This window comes from Oryx dammah, unplaced genomic scaffold (assembly GCF_014754425.2).
Source record: "Oryx dammah isolate SB20612 unplaced genomic scaffold, SCBI_Odam_1.1 HiC_scaffold_11164, whole genome shotgun sequence".
NCBI lineage: Eukaryota > Metazoa > Chordata > Mammalia > Artiodactyla > Bovidae > Oryx > Oryx dammah.
The window spans coordinates 5,090,433-5,109,849 of NW_024080557.1; positions in this window are offsets into that span (position 1 = coordinate 5,090,433).

Sequence of the window (19,417 nt, forward strand, 5' to 3'; positions counted from 1 at the left end):
CTGAGTGCTGAAGAATTGATGCTTTTGAACTGTGGTGTTGGAGAAGACTCTTGAGAATCCCTTGGACTGAAAGGAGATCCAACCAGTCCATCCTAAAGGAGATCAGTCCTGGGTGTTCATTGGAAGGACTGATGTTGAAGCTGAAACTCCAATACTTTGGCCACCTTACGTGAAGAGCTGACTCATTTGAAAAGACCCTGATGTTGGGAAAGATTGAGGGCAGGAGGAGAAGGGGATGACAGAGGATGAGATGGTTGGATGGCATCACCGACTCAATGGACATGGGTTTGGGTGAACTCCAGGAGTTGGTGATGGACAGGGAGGCCTGGGGTGCTGCAGTTCATGGGGTTGCAAAGAGTCAGACACGACTGAGCGACTGAACTGAACTGAACCCTTTTTTCAAAATTCAACTTGTGCTGCCTCTTCCAAAAAGTATTTCCTAACTCCCAACATCTGTAGCTCTCAAGAAGACCTCTTACCATTCTGTATACAACTGATCTATGTGCCTGTCTCTCTACTGGACTTTCAGTTTGCAGAGACCCTGAGCAACATCTTATTTGAATTTGTATCCCAGCATCTAACTAGGTGCTTCACACTCAAAACATCCTAAGTATTTGTGTGCTGAATGCATTCATTGCCCACTTGTGCTAACTTGAGCTTTGGGGCACATAAAAACAGTCTCCAGGAACTTAAATTCAATCACATTAAAGGAAAGGAGGAAAGGAAAGCAAGCCTCAAGACACTAGAAAGGAAATCCACATGGCATCAAAAAAAATTCTTTTGAAAATCTAAGGCAACTTCACTCTTGGTCCAGTGGCTAAGACTCCATGCTCCCAATGCAGCGGGGCAGGGGTAGGGAGTGGGGGGGCCTGGGTTCAATCCTTGGTCAAGGAACTAGACCCCATATGACACAATTGAAAAAAAAAAAAATCCTGCATGCTGCAACTAAATATTCCACGTATTGCAACAAAGATCAAAGATCCTGTGTGCCACATCTAAGACCTGGCACAGCCAAATAAATATATTTTTTTTCAAATGAGACATTTGAAAATGAAACAGAAATATACATGAAAATAGGAAAACATAAAATTAAAACTGAGTAGACAGAGAAGGGAAGGAAGTGCTATAAAGCCTCATTTCTCACATTATCAATTGAGTAATGTCAAGCTGATGTGAAAGAAAACCAGAGGAAAGTGTAACCTAATCTAGTTATATTTAAAATGGCCAGAAAGAAGAGTAAATGAATGAACAGTGCTAATTAATAAACTAATATTAAATAGAAATTTAAACATCCAGAAAATACTGCTGCTGCTAAGTCACTTCAGTCGTGTCTGACTCTGTGCAACCCCATAGACGGCAGCCCACCAGCCCAATCATATGACTCTCCCATCCCTGGGATTCTCCAGGCAAGAACACTGGAGTGGGTTGCCATTTCCTTCTCCAATTCATGAAAGTGAAAAGTGAAAGTGAAGTCGTTCAGTCATGTCCGACTCTTAGTGACCCCATGGACTGCAGCCCACCAGGCTCCTCTGCCCATGGGATTTTCCAGGCAAGAGTACTGGAGTGGGGTGCCATTGCCTTCTCCGTGAAAATGCTAATCAGTCATTTAAAAAATTTTTTTAAAGAATTGTTTTTAATGTGAACCATTTTTAAAGTCTTTATTGAATTTGTTAAAATATTGCTTCTGTTCGATATTTTGCTTTTCTGGCCATGAGGCATGTGGGATCTGGGCTCCCAGACCAGACATTGAACCCGAACTCCCTGCATCAGAAGGTAAAGTCTTAACCACTGGACCACCAGGGTAGTTGCCCATTTGCAAATTTTTACCTCATCTTTTATTACAGTTTGTTTTAAGTATGACAGGAGATAATAGAGTTAGTGATAAGGACATGCTTCAGTTTGGAAAATAAATAAAAATACCATTTAAAATTTAGGAAAAAACCTATTCACAGTTCAATTTCATATTTCATGAGACAAAATTGGAAGGAATAATACAAAATTTTACCGAGTAGAAGCAACAACAGAAGAAGGCCCCAGCCCTTACTTCTAAGAGCGGATAGTAGTATTTTAAACAAGATGAGACTCATATGACTAATCAAGGGGAAAAAAACCATATGACTCATTAAGGAAGAAACATCAGTTTTTCATATGTAGATACATACATATTAGTATGTATCTAATATCAGTCTCCTTGCTGATATTAGATACATACTAAATGCACAAGGAAATGAAGTATCTTATTTTACATCAGATCGTGGTTTGGTTTTGTTTTTTTTTATCTTGTTCACCTATATGATACCACACTGACTCAGAGACAGACATAATATGAAGCCACATGATGGAAACCTGTGAGCAGAGACAGATTCTAACATGGCACTTAAAAATAGTGCATGTAAACAATGAGAGGGAAACTTGTATTCCTAGAAGATGAACGAGATGTGAACCATCATATCAAGAACCTTCAAAATATAAGGGATGTGAGACTACATGCAAACGCTGAAACAAAAAAGACCTATTATTATTAGAATACTCTTTTTCTTCTTCAAAACTCCTTATTGCTTCTCCATTTCCTCTACTGTATCTTCCCATCTCAATTCCTCACCCCAGGCATTATTCAGTTCTCAGTCCTGCACTCTCTTTTCTCTTTTCCCAACCATAAAGTGAGGCGAAAGTCCGACTCTCTGCGACCCTCATGGACTATAAAGTCCATGGAACTCTCCAGGCCAGAATACAGGGTAGTTTTCCCTTCTCCAGAGGATCTTCCCAACCCAGGGATCGAACCCAGGTCTCCCACATTGCAGGAGGATTCTTTACCAGCTGAGTCACAAAGGAAGCCCAAGAATACTGGAGCGGGTAGCCTATCCCTTCTCCAGCAGCTCTTCCCAATCCAGGAATCTAACCGGGGTCTCCTGCCTGGCAGGCAGATTCTTTACCAACTGAGCTATCAGGAAAGCCTTTACCAACCATAAATTCCACTTAAAATAATTCTGGGATTCTCATAATTGCTGCAGTGTAGCTCTTTCACAAACACAGGAATTGCATTTCATATTGAGTCTAGTCACATGAAAGTCACATAGAGTGATATCTTTTAAACCCATTTCTCCTTTTTTGTCTCCACAACCATGGTCTATTCTTGACGTATAGCATCTCTCCTATGGAACACTGCAAGACTGAGCCTTCCCAGACTCTGGTGCTAAATGCGTCTCTCTCTCTCAGTTGCCTCCTACTCAAATGCTTTTATCCTTCACCCCCATCTACAAACTTAGATTCCAACTTTGTCTCTAAACTTGGACACCAGACACCAAACTTCTCACAGGTATTCAAGCTCCTCCATGATCTGGTTCCACCTACCAACCCCACATCGTTAACTCCTGAAACAGAGCCTTCATCTAACCACTCACCAAGTCTCTGTCCATCCAGGAGCTGCGAAGCAATCAAGTCCTACTGCTAATGGTGAATCATACCCACTGTGCAGGGTGAGTACAGAAGCTTAAAGATATTAGGTTCCTTAATCAAGGACATATTGTGAAAACAAAAATGGGATTAAAACTCAAGTTTTTCTCATTCCAAAGCTACCTTATTAATCACCTTTTAAAGGCTGGTACTCTTAATCACTGTCTTTCTTCTGAACCAAAACGTATAAACTGCACACACACACACACAGTCTCGCTCTGGTTAATGATGACATTAGCCAAGACTTTTACACTGTGCAAATTTCAAAGTATATAATTAGCCTTACTTATATATGTTAAAATAGATGAAAGTATATTTGACTGATCCTAGTTCCTCAATATAAAACTAAAAATATATAAATCAAAGGTCACTGTAAAATTAGAAAATATTTCCATGAGCTTATGAAGACTTTTTGAAAAGCTCCTGGGAGGAAAAAAAAAACCTAAATAGATATATAATTCCCACATTTCTCTGCTCACTAAGACAATGAACTAGAGTCTGATGCAAATTCTAGTTTCTCTTCCATGCAAATAAATGTGTGTCTGAGCTTGTCAGTTTCATTCGCCTCTCATACTGAAATCAAAGCATATGAATGGCAATTTCTCCTTTCCTGGTGGCACTGAAGTCGCAAGAGCAGGGATCTATCCAAAGCCTATAATACTATGTTTGTCAGAGGTTGCCAAGTGGTGGCCTGAAGACTCAATCTGGCCTGCACGTGTGTGCCATTGGCCCACGCAATGTTTTTCCTTTAACTGAATTAGTCCCCAGCATTCAAACTTCAAGAAATTTCACATAAAAAATCCAGATTTCCAGATTTTCTTGGAAAAGACAGAGATCTGGGAACACCAAGCCCACACTCTTTCCAAATCACTGCTGCTTCCTGGGGGCCAGGGGAAGGGGGCGTTGTCTCTGGAACTCACCATGCTTGGCCTGTCTACTCATGGCTTCTGTCTTGTCTTGTAGGTATGTCATCCTACATTCTGAGGATATAAAGGTGATAAGAATTTCAGAAAGCATTTGTGGAAGGACAAAGTACATCAAAGAACATGGGAAGAACAGAAATAGGAAATCAGAACATCATTCCAGGGTTTTTGTTTTGTTTGTGTTTGTGTGTGTATTTGAAGTTATTCATTGAAATGCTCCTCTGTGAAGGTGAGAAGTCTACCAAAGTTTCTTCCACACCTGCTGCTCTCTTTCTCATTTCATCTACAACTCCTAAAATACAGTTTTTTAAAAATAACAAAAACTAAAGTGTTAAGGGAACCATTTAAATGTCTTTGCCCCGAGAATATATATATACATATAGACATACAGAATATATGCATATATACATATATACACATATATATTTATATATATACATATATATATTGTGTATATATACATAATATATACATGTATATATACATATATATATATTCAGAATCACTTTGCTATATACCAGAAACCAATAGAGAATAGTAAATCAACTATGCTTTTATTTAAAAAATAAAATAAGGTCATTTATTGTGTGGGTGCAATAGTAAATGTGATCTTCTCTAAGTTTTTTTTTTTTAATAAAAGATCCCATCACTCTCACATCTGCTCCCCTGACTGGCAATACTCAGTTTGGAAGACAATTATAGTTATGAGGTGATCAAATATTATAGCAATATTTTTTAAAGTTTGGTATTTTAATAGTAACTTACAGAATAACCTAGAAAAAGTGGCAGAACAGTTTGAGGAAAATACAAATTATAGGCACGAAAACTAACCAAAACAATGTGTTCAGTCATGTCCAACTCGTGACCTCCTGGACTCGTAGCCCACCAGACTCCTCTGTCCATGGAATTTTCCAGGTAAAAATACTGGTTTCCTACTCCAGGGAATCTTCCTGGTTCAGGAACTGAATCCGTGTCCCGTCTCCTGCATTGTCAGGCAGATTCCTTACCACTGTGACACCTGGGAAGCCCAAAGCAACAAAAAAATCCTGATAATCAAACAGAACACTGGGGATTGAGACAGGGGGTATTCTTAAAACTAAATCACACACTACTATATTTAAAATAGATGATCAACAAGGACCTGCTGTAAAGCACAGGGAACTCTGCTCAATATTCTGTAGTAAACTAAATGGGAAAAGAATTTGAAAAGAATAGATACATGTAGACCTGAATCACTTAGCTGTACACCTGAAACTAATACAACATTGTTAATCAACCAGACTCCAATATAAAACAAAATTTCTTTTAATTTAAAAAAAAAAAAAAACTAAATGAAGCAACAGAGTAAAGATCTTTGGTTTTAAAGACGTCTTTAGGAAAGATATTTTATTTCATATATATATTTCAAAATAAGCAGTCTCAGCAATTTCCAAAGGGTTATTATGTCATTTTTTTCTATAATGCTGAATAAAAGTAACCTGTGATTAAGTAGCAATTCATGATTTAAGGAAAAGATAGAATTCATTGAACATTTTATAAGAGCATTTCTAGTGCCTTCTCACCTCTTAGGAGCTAGTTTCGATTTATACACTGTAATTAAACAGATAGCCAGAGCCAGAGAGAATTCATCAAAGAAAATGGAAACTTATTTTTGGGTAATTAGCTACTCTGGTGATTGATCAGTTAGTTACTTCTTTATTTTTTCTGTTCACTGCCAATTCCAACTATATACTTTATCTTATTATCTAAGAATCTCCAAGTGGAAAATGTCTAATAATTTCTCAAACTCTGCCTAAGTGTCAATGAAGAGAGTAATAAAAGAGGAGCTCTTTCTCTGCAGAACTGGTTTTCCAAACTTTACATGTGAGCTCCTTTGAAATACTGGAGCTCTGTCCTGCCATTCCCATGGAAGAGGCACTGCCTGAAAATGCAAGGCTAGAACAGCAGAATAAGTAATAGAGCAAGGACTTATTAAACAATCAGGATATTAAAGAGAAAAGTGGATATTCTGGCTTGAGGTTAGGATAATCCATTTAAAATCTTCTGGAGAAGAACAAAGAGAAAACTTACTAATTTGAAAATTGCCATTCTTTTTTTTTTTTCCAGAGCTACCACCAATTCATTAATGCCCCTTTTGAAAAATCTCTCAAATTTTTCATTTGGCAAACAGATTTTCTTCATTGCTTCATACTGATGGAGGGTAAGGGGGAGTGACGTCTTCTTATGTATAAAATAAACCATATGAATGTGCAAATTTAGACAAATGGGAAAATAAATGGATAGTTATTATGCAAATAGCAAAAGCCAAATGGATATGTAAAATGTCTTAGACCACAGTGGCGCCTTCTCAAAGAAAAGTTCTCTTTGCTCTTGCCTTTGAGCCTCAAAACCCTTAAGAACCCAAATCAACTCAAGAGATCTAGCTTTCAGCCTTTAGCTTATATTTATTTCTGTTTCTTCTTTGTCTAAACCAGATTGGACAGTCCTACTATATATAGGCACTATAGAGAAACATGAAAGAATTAAGAAATAGGATTTTCTATAAAATAAAGTCTACCAAACAAAGATGAAACCACTAGTAGAAAAGTACCTTGCAACTTCAGAGAATACACTCAGCACCTCCTAGCATGCAAAGGACTTTTCAGCGATGGAATCATCTTCCTGGAAAATGAGAAGGTCTTAGCAAGTAAATTGGAGCTATACTTTTCAGTGGACATGTTTTACAGGAATTATCTTCTTCAAGGATGACGACCACTAAGTTTAAATTCTAGAAAATGGAAAGTTTCCTAAAACTTTTGTTGCCGTTTTTAATTGTCAACTGGCGGTCTTCTCCTTTCCTGGCCATCTTGTCAGGTGGAATTTGCTCAGGATGCTGGTGTGTGTGATCCAATGAAAGCCTTTTAGGTCTGTGGGCCTAGGAGTCTGCATTTCCCCCTCAACTCTGTAAACCATGTAAATCTAGCTTCTTTCCTTTGCGTCCATTGAAATTGTACTATGTGGATGGTCACTATCAATTTTTTAACAACCAAATCCAGAAGTCTTTCCTAGTCATCATGATCCTATCTCAAGTGTCTCTACTCCCAATCACTGGTCTCCCATACCTTCTAGCCCCTCTGGTAATATCAGAGATTTCAATATATCAGCATATAATAGATTATAGCATATATTATTAATATTTTATATTGCCCCTCTCTGACCATTAGATAATTTTTTCCAGTCTTAACTACCTATTGCTCAAACAAGAAATGATTTATCCTTTTAATCGATGGGTATTTGTTATAACCCTCTACACCTAAGATGAAAGTAAGTCTCAATCTCAGGCTCAGGAAATAGCCCTGATACACACAAGGCTTCCCTTATTCTCCCTCTTCTCTCCTCTCTGCCCAAGATTTACAAATTTTGCCATACTTCCCCCAATATATCAATAGAAGGGAAACCAGAGGCTAAGACCTATTGCTGACATTGGAATCTGTGGTCCCAGACCCCAACCATTCAACCAACTTCTTATGTGGGTCAATTTTACACCTTCTGTGGGACTAAAAATGAAAGTGAAAGTGCTAGTCACTCAATCGTATCCGATTCTTTGTGACCTCATGGACTGTAGGACTGCCAGACTTCTCTGTCTATGGATTTCTCCAGGCAAGAATATTGGAGCGGGAGGCCATTCCCTTCCCTAGAGGATCTTCCCAACCCAGGAATTGAACTCAGGTATTCCATATTGCTGGAAATCCCACGGATGGAGGAGCCTGGTAGGCTGTAGTCCATGGGGTCACTAAGAGTCGGACATGACTGAGCAACTTCACTTTCACTTTTCACTTTCATGCATTGGAGAAGGAAATGGCAACCCACTCCAGTGTTCTTGGCTGGAGAATCCCAGGGACGGGGGAGCCTGGTGGGAGGCCGTCTCTGGGGTCACACAGAGTCAGACACGACTGAAGCAACTTAGCGGCAGCAGCACCCCACATTGCCGCAGATTCTTTACCAGCTGAGCCAGCAAGGAAGCCATAGTCTGTGGAACTAAGAGACATCTCAAATACACCCAAACCCTCATGTGTTCATCAGTGAAAGTTGCTCAGTCGTGTCCAACTCTTTGCGACCCCATGGACTATAAAGTCCATAAAATTCTTAGGCCAGAATATTGGAGTGGGTAGCTTTCCTTTCTCCAGGGTATCTTCCCAACCCAGGGATCCAACCCAGGTCTCCCACATTGTGGGCAGATTCTTTACCAGCTGAGCCACAAGGGAAGCCCAAGAATTAATGGAGTGAGTAGGCTATGCCTTCTCCAGTGGCTCCTCCTGACCCAGGAATCAAACCAGGGTCTCCTGCATGGCAGGCAAATTCCTTACTAAATGAGCTGTCAGAGAAGGTCTACCTAATTGATGCGATCCATACTGGTTTCCCGGCTATTGATATATTGGCCGAAGTGTGGTAAAAATTGTAAATGCTGTGCAGAGAGGAGAGAAGAGAGAGAACAAGGGAAGCCTTATGTTGGGGGGCGGGGGCGGAGGGGAGGCAGGGGAGCAGGTACGTGGGTATCTCCTATGCCTGAGATTGAGACTTACTTTCATCCTAAGTGTATTCATCAGAGCATGTGACAAAATTGTCCCTCCAAATGATTGGCAGCCAATCAAGGGAGTTAGTAGAGTCAGCTATGGTCTGCCATGACTACCTGAGGGCCTGGGCAGTAACACAGAGTTGTGTTTAAAAGTATTATCCATGGAATATGAGGAGAGACAAGGCCAAAGTTCTTAAGCATGCCTGTATCACTCTTCAAGGTGTCTTTCATTTGCCCCTTCAGATTTTCTCTTCATTTTTCTCCAGTCTGCCCTAAGCCAGGAGGATGACTAATATGGAGGGCATCAATAGGGCTCCAGTGTTCCCTGTTTTCTGATTGGGTCTGATCAACAGGGCCCCTGCCAGACAATTAAGAAAGGGAAAAAGCAAAGTTAACATATTATTGCCCCAGCTCCCTTCCTACAAGGCTGTTTCCGAGTGATGGTTCATTCAACACCACAGACATCTAGGTGGATTCTCCACCGACTCTCCCCTTCTGGATTCCAGTGCCCCTTTTGCCCCTGACCCTTGCAGGCCTAGTGGTAACAGGTCTTCTGTTGCTAGTCCTGGGTTCCTGCATTATTCCTTATGGCTCACCTATACCCCACCCAGGTCTTTCTAATTAGTGCTCCCATAAATAAAACTTGGTGAGTTGTTCTAATTTTAGTGTGCTTCTATTTCCATTGGAAACCTGACTTACATTGCCAAAAAAGTCGCCAACAGCCATACCTCGTTTTATTGCATTTTACTTTCCTGTGCTTCACAGATATTGTGTGTTTTTACATATTGAAGATTTTGGTAACCCTGCATCAAGCAGTTCTATCAGTCTCATTTTTCCAAAGGTATTTGCTCACCTCATGTCTCTGTGTCACATCCTGGTAAATTGAGCAATATTTCAAACTTTTTCATTATTATTATGTTTATTGTAAGCTGTGTTCAGTGACCTTTGCTGTTACTACTACTACTCACTGAAGGCTCAGATGATAGCATTTTTTAGCAATAAAGAGCTTTTATTTAAGGTATGTTCCAAGTGGCTCAGTGATAAAGAATCTGCCTGCCAATGTAGGAGCCAAGGGAATGCAGGTTCCATCCATGGGGTGGGAAGATCTCTTGGAGAAGGGAATGGCAACCCACTCCAGCATTCTTGCCTGGAAAATGCCATGGAAAGAGGAGCCTGGCGGGCTATAGCCCACAGGGTCACAAAGAGTTGGACATGACTAGGCATGCAAGCACAAACATTTTTTAAACATAATGCACACTTACTAGACTAAAGGATAATGTAAATGTAACTTTCAAATGTACTGTGATTTTTTTATGTACATAAAAAATTCATGTGATTCACTTTATTGCAATATTCACGCTATTGCCATAATCTAGAACCAAACCCACAGTATCTACGAGGTATGTCTCTATAGGATTTTCGAAAAATACATATAACAGACCTCAGCCCAGACCTTCTGAATTAGAATCTTTAGAGGTAAAGCCTGAGGAATCATTTTCAATAAGCTTTCTCATTGATTTTTACACAGTGATTGTGACACACTGGTCTAAAGCAGGGGCTGACAAACACTGCCTTCTGTTTTGGTGGAGCCTGTGAGCTAACAGCGTTTTTTACATTTTTAAATGATTAACAGAACTCTAAAGAATGTGATGATCTGAAAATTACATGAAATTCTGTCCACAAAGTTCTATTTGAACCCAGCCATGTTCATTGGTTTAGATTGAGGAGGTGACGGAGACCACGTGACCCACATATTGTCTGGCCGTTTCAAGAACAGGATTGCCTACTCCTGGTCTTAAGAGAAAGATGTATTTTTTACTCCTGACCTCTTGCTGAGATAGTCCCCTATTATCTATTTGGACTGAAGACTAAGAATGTTTCTCAAGTCATACAGACCACTCATTATGCAGAGTAATGCTCTCTTACGCATTCAGAATGACAATTCCAACTGTTACAGGGCTGTTGATCTATTTAATCATATGGATATTTACATGAGTACATCAGGTCAGTTCAGTTGCTCCTTTGGCCACCTCATGTGAAGAGTTGACTCACTGGAAAAGACTCTGATGCTGGGAGGGATTGGGGGCAGGAGGAGAAGGGGATGACAGAGAATGAGATGGCTGGATGGCATCACTGACTCGATGGACGTGAGTCTGAGTGAACTCTGAGAGTTGGTGATGGACAGGGAGGCCTGGTGTGCTGCAATTCATGGGGTCGCAAAGAGTCGGACACGAGTACATACTGTGTTTTAAATGTTTGAACCAGAGCTAATGGACACTACAATTGGATATATTTAAGCATTCAGACTTAGGATCCTTGTTCTGCAGCTTATTTGTTGGGTAACTTCGGGAAGTCGCTATTTTCACATTTATATGATTTAATTCCTGCTCTCTAAATAGTTATGAGAAAGAAAAGAAAAAATTTATGAGAGTATAACAAAAGGCACATATCAGGTAGTCCATAGCTATTAATTCCTTTCCTCTACCCCCAGCTACCCCTAACCTCACTACATTTTCATTCTTTCACATACAAAAAAGTGAAGGAATAAGGACATCTCTCTTACTGGGAACTTTCTCCAATGATCTGAAAGTTTCCAGGTTATTTGGGAAGGCAAAATAGGCCTTAGAAATGCACTAATGAGGAAATGAGCATCACAGAGGTCTTTATCTCGTCAAATACAATAGCCCACACCCTGTGGGCACTCCATAAACACCAACTGAATTGGATTTTATTATGCTGTTAGACCACATTCAATTCTCTGCTGCCTCCATTATCAGAAAAGCTGGAGTAAAGTATATGGAAACAAACAATTTACCCATTGGTCCATGCTTTGAAAGGAAAACTTGCATGTCGCAGCTGAGACATTAGGCTTTGATAGATTCTACCCTTAGGGTCTGTTTTTAAAGTGTAGCTTTGCTCCTGTTGTATCAGTATACAGAAGTTTTCTAAGAAACATGAAGACTTGAAGATTTGTTACACAGCATATATTGTATTGTACAATCCCCACAGTTCTACCAACTGAAATTGGCTTGAAGACAAATGAAGCCTTGTCACAGCCTTAGAGTGGAAGGCCAGAAACGAGAGGTAAGCCTATCACTGAAAGTACTTTTCCACATATGCTGAAGAATAAGAAACTATACGTATAGTTTCAAAGCTGAAAATACCTTGGAGATGATTTCTTCAAAGGAGTTTTTACATTGGGGCCCTGGGGGTCTTTGGAGAGCCAAATTGGAAGGATCCCTTCAGTCCCAACCAGTTCATCAACCACAGAAATGTTGTTTTTGTCTATTTTGTGTATTAGAGTAAAAAAAATGGGTCTCACGAGTTTCAAAAGTATTGAAAATTGGTGACCCATTGTCTCTTACATCGTATCAGGAATCAGCAAACACTTTGCTTAAAAAGCCAGACAGTAAATATTTTAGGCTTTGCCTGCCCTATTGGTCTCTGCCACAACTACTCAATTTAACCATTGCAGGTGAAAGCAAACGCAAACGATATGAAAATGAATGACAGTGGCTGTGTTCCAATAAGTTTATTTACAAAAACAGGTGTCAGGCTGGATCTGGCCTGGGAGCCACAGTTCATTCATTGACTTACTGTACATGATAAAAGTCAGTTCTGAATGAGTTAAAATAACTAATCTAAAACCCCAACAAGATAATAGCTATGAGACCAGGATTCTTTCCACTACATTGCTAATTAAGATCAGAAAAGGCAAAAATATACAAGATACCTTATCTTTTGAAAGGTGGTAGATTGTATCAGAAAAGGTTCTATTCAATAAGTAAATGCCTAGCCTGTGGCTTGTACTACATCCTGCCATAATTCCAATCAATACTTTCATTATAATAACTTGTCTATTACTATATCTAAAAAAATATGCCTCAAGGTGAAAAAGAAAATCTGTAATATGCTTATGTAATATGACTCATTTGGTTTTTCCAATGTCATTCAGTAAAAGGATATGTCACTTAATTAACTATTGATTTGATCAGTCTATCTATAACAAAATGGCATACATTTTACAACTTAAAGTGTTGTAAGTAAAAATTTATTTGATGTCTGCAACTCAGTGAATATAGCTTGATGTGATCATTAAGCCATAAGCAAATGGGAATGAATTTATTCTCTGTCTCCCTTTCCATTCTGTTATACCTCTGGCAGTGATGTTAACATAACAGACTCTGACTGCCTTCATTAAGGTACCTTTCCTAATAACAGGGAGACACCCCACTGTGTCTTCCAAGTCCCATTCCCAACCATGCAGGAGATTCCAGCCACTGCTCTTGGGATCCAATCCCCACATTCTTGCCTCTGCAGCTTTTATCCAAATACAGGGGAAGAGAAGAGGCTTCCCGGGTGTCTCAGTGCTAAAGAATCCTCCTGCCGATGTAGGAGATGCAGAAGACTCAGGTTCAATCCCTGGGTCAGGAAGATCCCCCAGGGAAGGAAAATGGCAACCCGCTCCAGGATTCTAACCTGGGAAATCTTGTGGACAGAGGAACCTGGTGGGCTACAGTCCATGGGGTCACAAAGAGTCGGACACAACTGAGCACACATGTAAGAAAGGCAGGGGGAGGGAGACGGCCCAGAGAGCAGCGGCAATCAATGCAACTTCGTCATCGATGCTTTCTGACACTTCTTCTTTATCCCAAATTCGGTACTATTTTGACCTTTCCCACATCATTAGTTTCAGTTGCTTGTTATGCCTTCCTTGTTCACAGGTTAGTAAAAGCCCAACTGGAAGGAGCAGTAAATCAAATCAGAGCATATGGGAAACAGCACATACCCCTGTAATTCACACAACATACGAGGCAATAAGGAACAGGAGAAACTAAAATTGCTGTGAGGCACATCTATTCTTATGACAGCTATAATGAAAATGGAAAATAGTTTTAGCATAGCATTCCAGTTAAGTCTCAAGATGGTTGTGTTGTGGTTTGCCCGGGCTGATCTGCCCACAGAAAACAATGGAGACCTGAAATTTCTTTAGGAAATAATTACAAAGATTCACAACTCCCAAATGTCCATGAAACATGCATCAGAATTTTAAGACAATTTAAAGGGACAGTTCTCATACCTGAATTCCCATCACCATAAGCTACAGAAACCAGGACTACCTCCTACTTCTCTAGCCAAAAGCCATAGAAAAATATTTCCCAAAAGAAAACCAATCTTGTGCATCCTGTTTATTCTTTAGAATGATGGGGTCTTGAAGCTAGAAAAGATCTTAAAAAGCAGCTTCTCAAACACCTTGATTTTATTCACAAGGAAACAGATACAGGAAGGTTAAGAAGGGTTTCCCAAGGTAACAGTGCTGGTTGGTAGCAAACTCAGGTCTTGGCCCCAGGTTCTCTAATCCCCACTCAGTTCTATCGGCTACACCCTTTGGCCTCTTTTCATTCTAGTTCTATTTACCATAGTTACAGTGTTAAACCTTTTAAAGCTTCTTTTCCTTTTAGAATGAAGCAATCAGTTAACACTTCCCATCTCTTTTCATGGGGGAATGACTGGCACAGCAAAAACCTGGTGAAAATTGCTCAAGATTACTCGAGAAGTTATAGAAAGACAGAAAAGATGGTTTTGCTTGTATTTGTTTTCTGGTTTTGCTTTGTTTTCAATTTTCTGCCCATATCTTGCGCCAAGCAATCACCCCCTTCTAAATGTGGAATCTAAAAAGAAATGATACAAATGAACTTATTTACAAAACAGAAACAGACTCACAACTGTTTAGAGAAAGAACTCTAAATTTAGAGAAAGAACTTATGATTGCTGGGGGAAGAAAAGAGGGAAAGGATAGTTAGGGAGTTTGGGATCAATATGTACGTACCGCTGTCATTTAGAATGGATAACCAATAAAGATCTGCTGTATAGCACAGAGAACTCTGCTCAATGTTGTAGTAGCCAGAGGGGAGGGGAGTTTGAGGGAGAAAGGAAACGTATATGTATGGCTGAGTCCCTTCACTGTCCACCTGAAACTATCACAATATTGTTTGTTTTGTACTCCAGTACAAAATTAAAAGTTTAAATAAATAAATGAAGTGGTTACTGGTTTCTATGAATTCATTTGTGTTTTGCTTATGACTATGAATACAGGTAAATCACGAGCCTTCCCTCAACATGTCTTTCCAACTCACTCCAGCAGACTGGTGTTAACTCTCACATACAGGAACCTCTGTTACATGTAAAGGTCCTTCTTAGGGCAGGGCTTCTTAAAGATTCTGTTTCCCCTGAAACTTAACTACAAGGTCTTCATTATCACATTTCCACATTCTTTCTTCTTGGCTCCAGCCTTTTGTTAGCACCTAGTTAGTGCCTCATTAGGTATCTCTGCCCACCTTTCCCTCACTGCAGTTACTTGGCCTCAGAAAGAATCCTGCTCCAGGGAAACACCGGATGGTCCAATCAGGCAACCGAAAAATATGTGGTTGGGGGCGGGGCCAGTGCCGTGAGCTAAGGCCGGATCCCATTTCAACTGAACTAATATAGAGGATTCTTTTACTCTCTAGAAATCAAAGATTATTAATCCCCATCCCCCTGCCTATTGTGTTTGGTTTTTGAGTCTTGTTTTAATGAAGCATAAAACCTATGTGGCCTCTTTTACTGCCAAACCCAATATTGTGTTTTTAATGAAAAGGTGCTCTGGCTTCCAGAAAGAAATTGAGTCATACTCAGGAGTTAGTTAACTCATAAGAGAGGTTGTTGAGATAGTGGTCATAGCAAGAGCATTGGAATTAATGTAAGCAACAGAGATTAAAATTTCTTTCAAAACATTCAGTGCTTATTATGTGAAAAGCACTCTTTTCATAAAAAGTGCTGGTGAGGATGTGGAGCAGCTAAATTCTGACATCCTACTGGTGGGACAGAAAATGATAAAGCCACTTGAGAAAACAGTTCCTTATACAGTTAAACATACACTTAGCATACAAACCCAAAATATTAATACCATTCCTAGTTATTTATGCCAAGATAATCACGATGATGTGATCACTCACCTAGAGCCAGACATCCTGGAATGTGAAGTCAAGTGGGCCTTAGGAAGCATCACTATGAACAAAGCTAGTGGAGGTGATGGAATTCCAGCTCAGCTGTTTCAAATCCTGAAACAGCTGTGAAAGTGCTGCACTCAATAGACCAGCAAATTTGGAAAACTCAGCAGTGGCCACAGGACTGGAAAAGGTCAGTTTTCATTCCAATCCCAAAGAAAGACAATGCCAAAGAATGCTCAAACTACTGCACAATTACTAGTAAAGTAATGCTCAAAATTCTCCAAGCCAGGCTTCAACAATACGTGAACCGTGAACTTCCAGATGTTCAAGCTGGTTTTAGAAAAGGCAGAGGAACCAGAGATCAAACTGCCAACATCCGCTGGATCATCAAAAAAGCAAGAGAGTTCCACAAAAACATCTATTTCTGCTTTATTGACTATGCCAAAGCCTTTGACTGTGTGGATCACAATAAACCGTGGAAAATTCTGAAAGAGATGGGAATACCAAACTACCTGACCTGCCTCTTGAGAAACCTATATGCACGCCAGGAAGCAACAGTTAGAACTGGACATGGAACAACAGACTGGTTCCAAACAGGAAAAGGAGTACGTCAAGGCTGTATATTGTCACTCCGCTTATTTAACTTCTATGCAGAGTACATCATGAGAAACGCTGGGCTGGAAGAAGCATAAGCTGGAATCAAGATTGCCGGGAGAAATATCAATAACCTCAGATATGCAGATGACACCACCCTTATGGCAGAAAGTGAAGAGGAACTAAAGAGCCTCTTGATGAAAGTGAGGAGAGTGAAAGAGTTGGCTTAAAGCTCAACATTCAGAAAACGAAGACCATGGCATCTGGTCCCATCACTTCATGGGAAATGGATGGGGAAACAGTGGAAACAGTGTCAGACTTTATTTTGGGGGGCTCCAAAATCACTGCAGATGGTGACTGTGGCCATGAAATTAAAAGACGCTTACTCCTTGAAAGAAAAGTTATGACCAACCTAGATAGCATATTGAAAAGCACAGACATTACTTTGCCAACAAAGGTCCATCTAATCAAGGCTATGGTTTTTCCAGTAGTCATGTATGGATGTGAGAGTTGGACTGTGAAGACGGCTGAGCACTGAAGAATTGATGCTTTTGAATTGTGGTGTTGGAGAAGACTCTTGAGAGTCCCTTGGACTGCAAGGAGATCCAACCAGTTGATTCTGAAGGAGATCAGCCCTGGGATTTCTTTGGAGGGAATGATGCTGAAGCTGAAACTCCAGTACTTTGGCCACCTCATGCGAAGAGTTGACTCATTGGAAAAGACTCTGATGCTGGGAGGGATTGGGGGTAGGAGGAGAAGGGGACGACAGAGGATGAGATGGCTGGATGGCATCACTGACTCAATGGACGTGAATCTGAGTGAACTCCGGGAGATGGTGATGGACAGGGAGGCCTGGAGTGCTGCAATTCATGGGGTCAAAGAGTTGGACACGACTGAGCGATTGAACTGAGTTAATTATGCAAGTGAAATTAAAACTTACAGTGAGGCATAGACCTGTACATAAATGTTTATAAGCAGCTTTAATCACAATTTCCAAAATCTATTAATAACCTAAATACTCTTCTACTGGTAAATGGGTGAACAAACTGTGCTATACCCACACAGTGCAATCAGTTCAGTTCAGTTCAGTTCTAAGGTGCTGCAGTAGCTGCTTACTCTGCACTATCTCACTTCAAGTCCACTTCCATCCCCTGGATAGGCCTTATGATCCTCATTTTTTTACTGAATGAGATAATTGAGGTTGAAAGGGAGTAAATGATGTGCATTAAAGTCCACTGCCAGGTCGAGGCAGACCTTGAGACTAAAGTCCAGGTATACAGTACATGTGACACTTGTATGTACATGCACAGGGGTCTGGCCCCAGGACCACCTTGGATTCCAAAGCTGGAACACACTCAAGTCCCCCATACACAAAGGCGTAGTATTTGCATATAACCTACACACATCCTCTTGTATACTTTAAATTAGCTCTAGACTACTGATAATAACTGTTGCTGTTGCTCAGACACTCAATCAAGTCTGACTTTTTGTGACCCCCATGGACTGTAGCCTGCCAAGTTCCTATGTCCATGGATTTCTTCCGGCAAGAACACTGGAGTGGGTTGTCATGCCCTTCTCCAGGGGAGCTTCTGTATGCAGGGATAAAACCTACCTCTCCCGCACTGGCTCAAGGATTCTTTACCTCTAGCACCACCTGGGAAGCCCATTATAATACAGGGCTTCCCCGGTGGTGCTAGTGGTAAAGAACCCACCTGCCAATGCAAGAGACATAAAAGACGTGGGTTCGATCACTGCCTCAGGAGGATCTCCTGGAGGAGGAAATGGCAACCCACTCTGGTATCTTTGTCTGGAGAATCCCATGGACAGAGGAGCCTGGCAGGCTACAGTCCATGGACTCACAAAGAATTGGGCACAGCTGAAGTGACTTAGCAATATAATATCAATGCTAAATAAATAGTGGTAAATATAATGTAAGTGCTAGGTACTTAGTTGACCATGCACAGCAAATTTAAGTTTTGCTTTTTGGAACTTTCTGAAAAATTTTTCCAAATATTTTTGATCAAATATTAGTTGAACCTGATGCTGCAGAACCCAAGTATCCAGAGAACCATGTGTACACATAGCTCTTGGAGGTAAGGAAATCCATCAAGTTTATTCATAGTAGTCAGGAAGCTTAAATAATGCTTCCTAAAACAGAAGAAAAGATCTTAACAGATAAAAGACAAAAGAATTGGCTTTACTCCTTGACTAATTGGATATGGGACAAAAGAAGAATCATAGGTGTTCACAGGGCCTAGGGAATCAGAAGTCTTATTTATAGAAACATGCACTGAAAGGCCACACAAATAAACCCTGACATGACCTGAAAGTCATGAACAGATTGTTTTTTAAGTATTGAATTACTATTGATTTTGCAACTGCAGAATGGCTTCACCTGTGTATCCAGAGTTTTTATCTCCCCTTTGCCATCCCCAGTGCCTCTACCTAAACAAGGATGCTAAGACAGTGCAAACCATTTTAGACAAATACACTTGGCCATCAGCAGACTACTGTGCAGAAGGAAAGGGCTATATCAGGTCAAGACCTGTACCCAAGACCTAAGATCCAAGGTATCAGACCAGAGGAGGTTGACCTTAATGATTTCTTAGAGCCACAATTTCTGCACTCACCTCCACTCCAAAAACTTATTTGCTTATTAACACTGGTAACAAGCTTAATAAAGAAACACTTTCAGGTATCATTCACATGTTGAAGAAATGGAACATTTAGAAATGACAATATGCCCCTTCCCTTTAATTGTAATTACCTGTACGTTCAACAATTCAACAACAATTGACTGAGCATTTACTATGGATCAGGCACTGTGCTTTTATTAATCAAAAAAAAAAAATCTCACCACTCTTGCCTTCACAGAGCACACGTTTTGGTTGTCAAAAAGGATT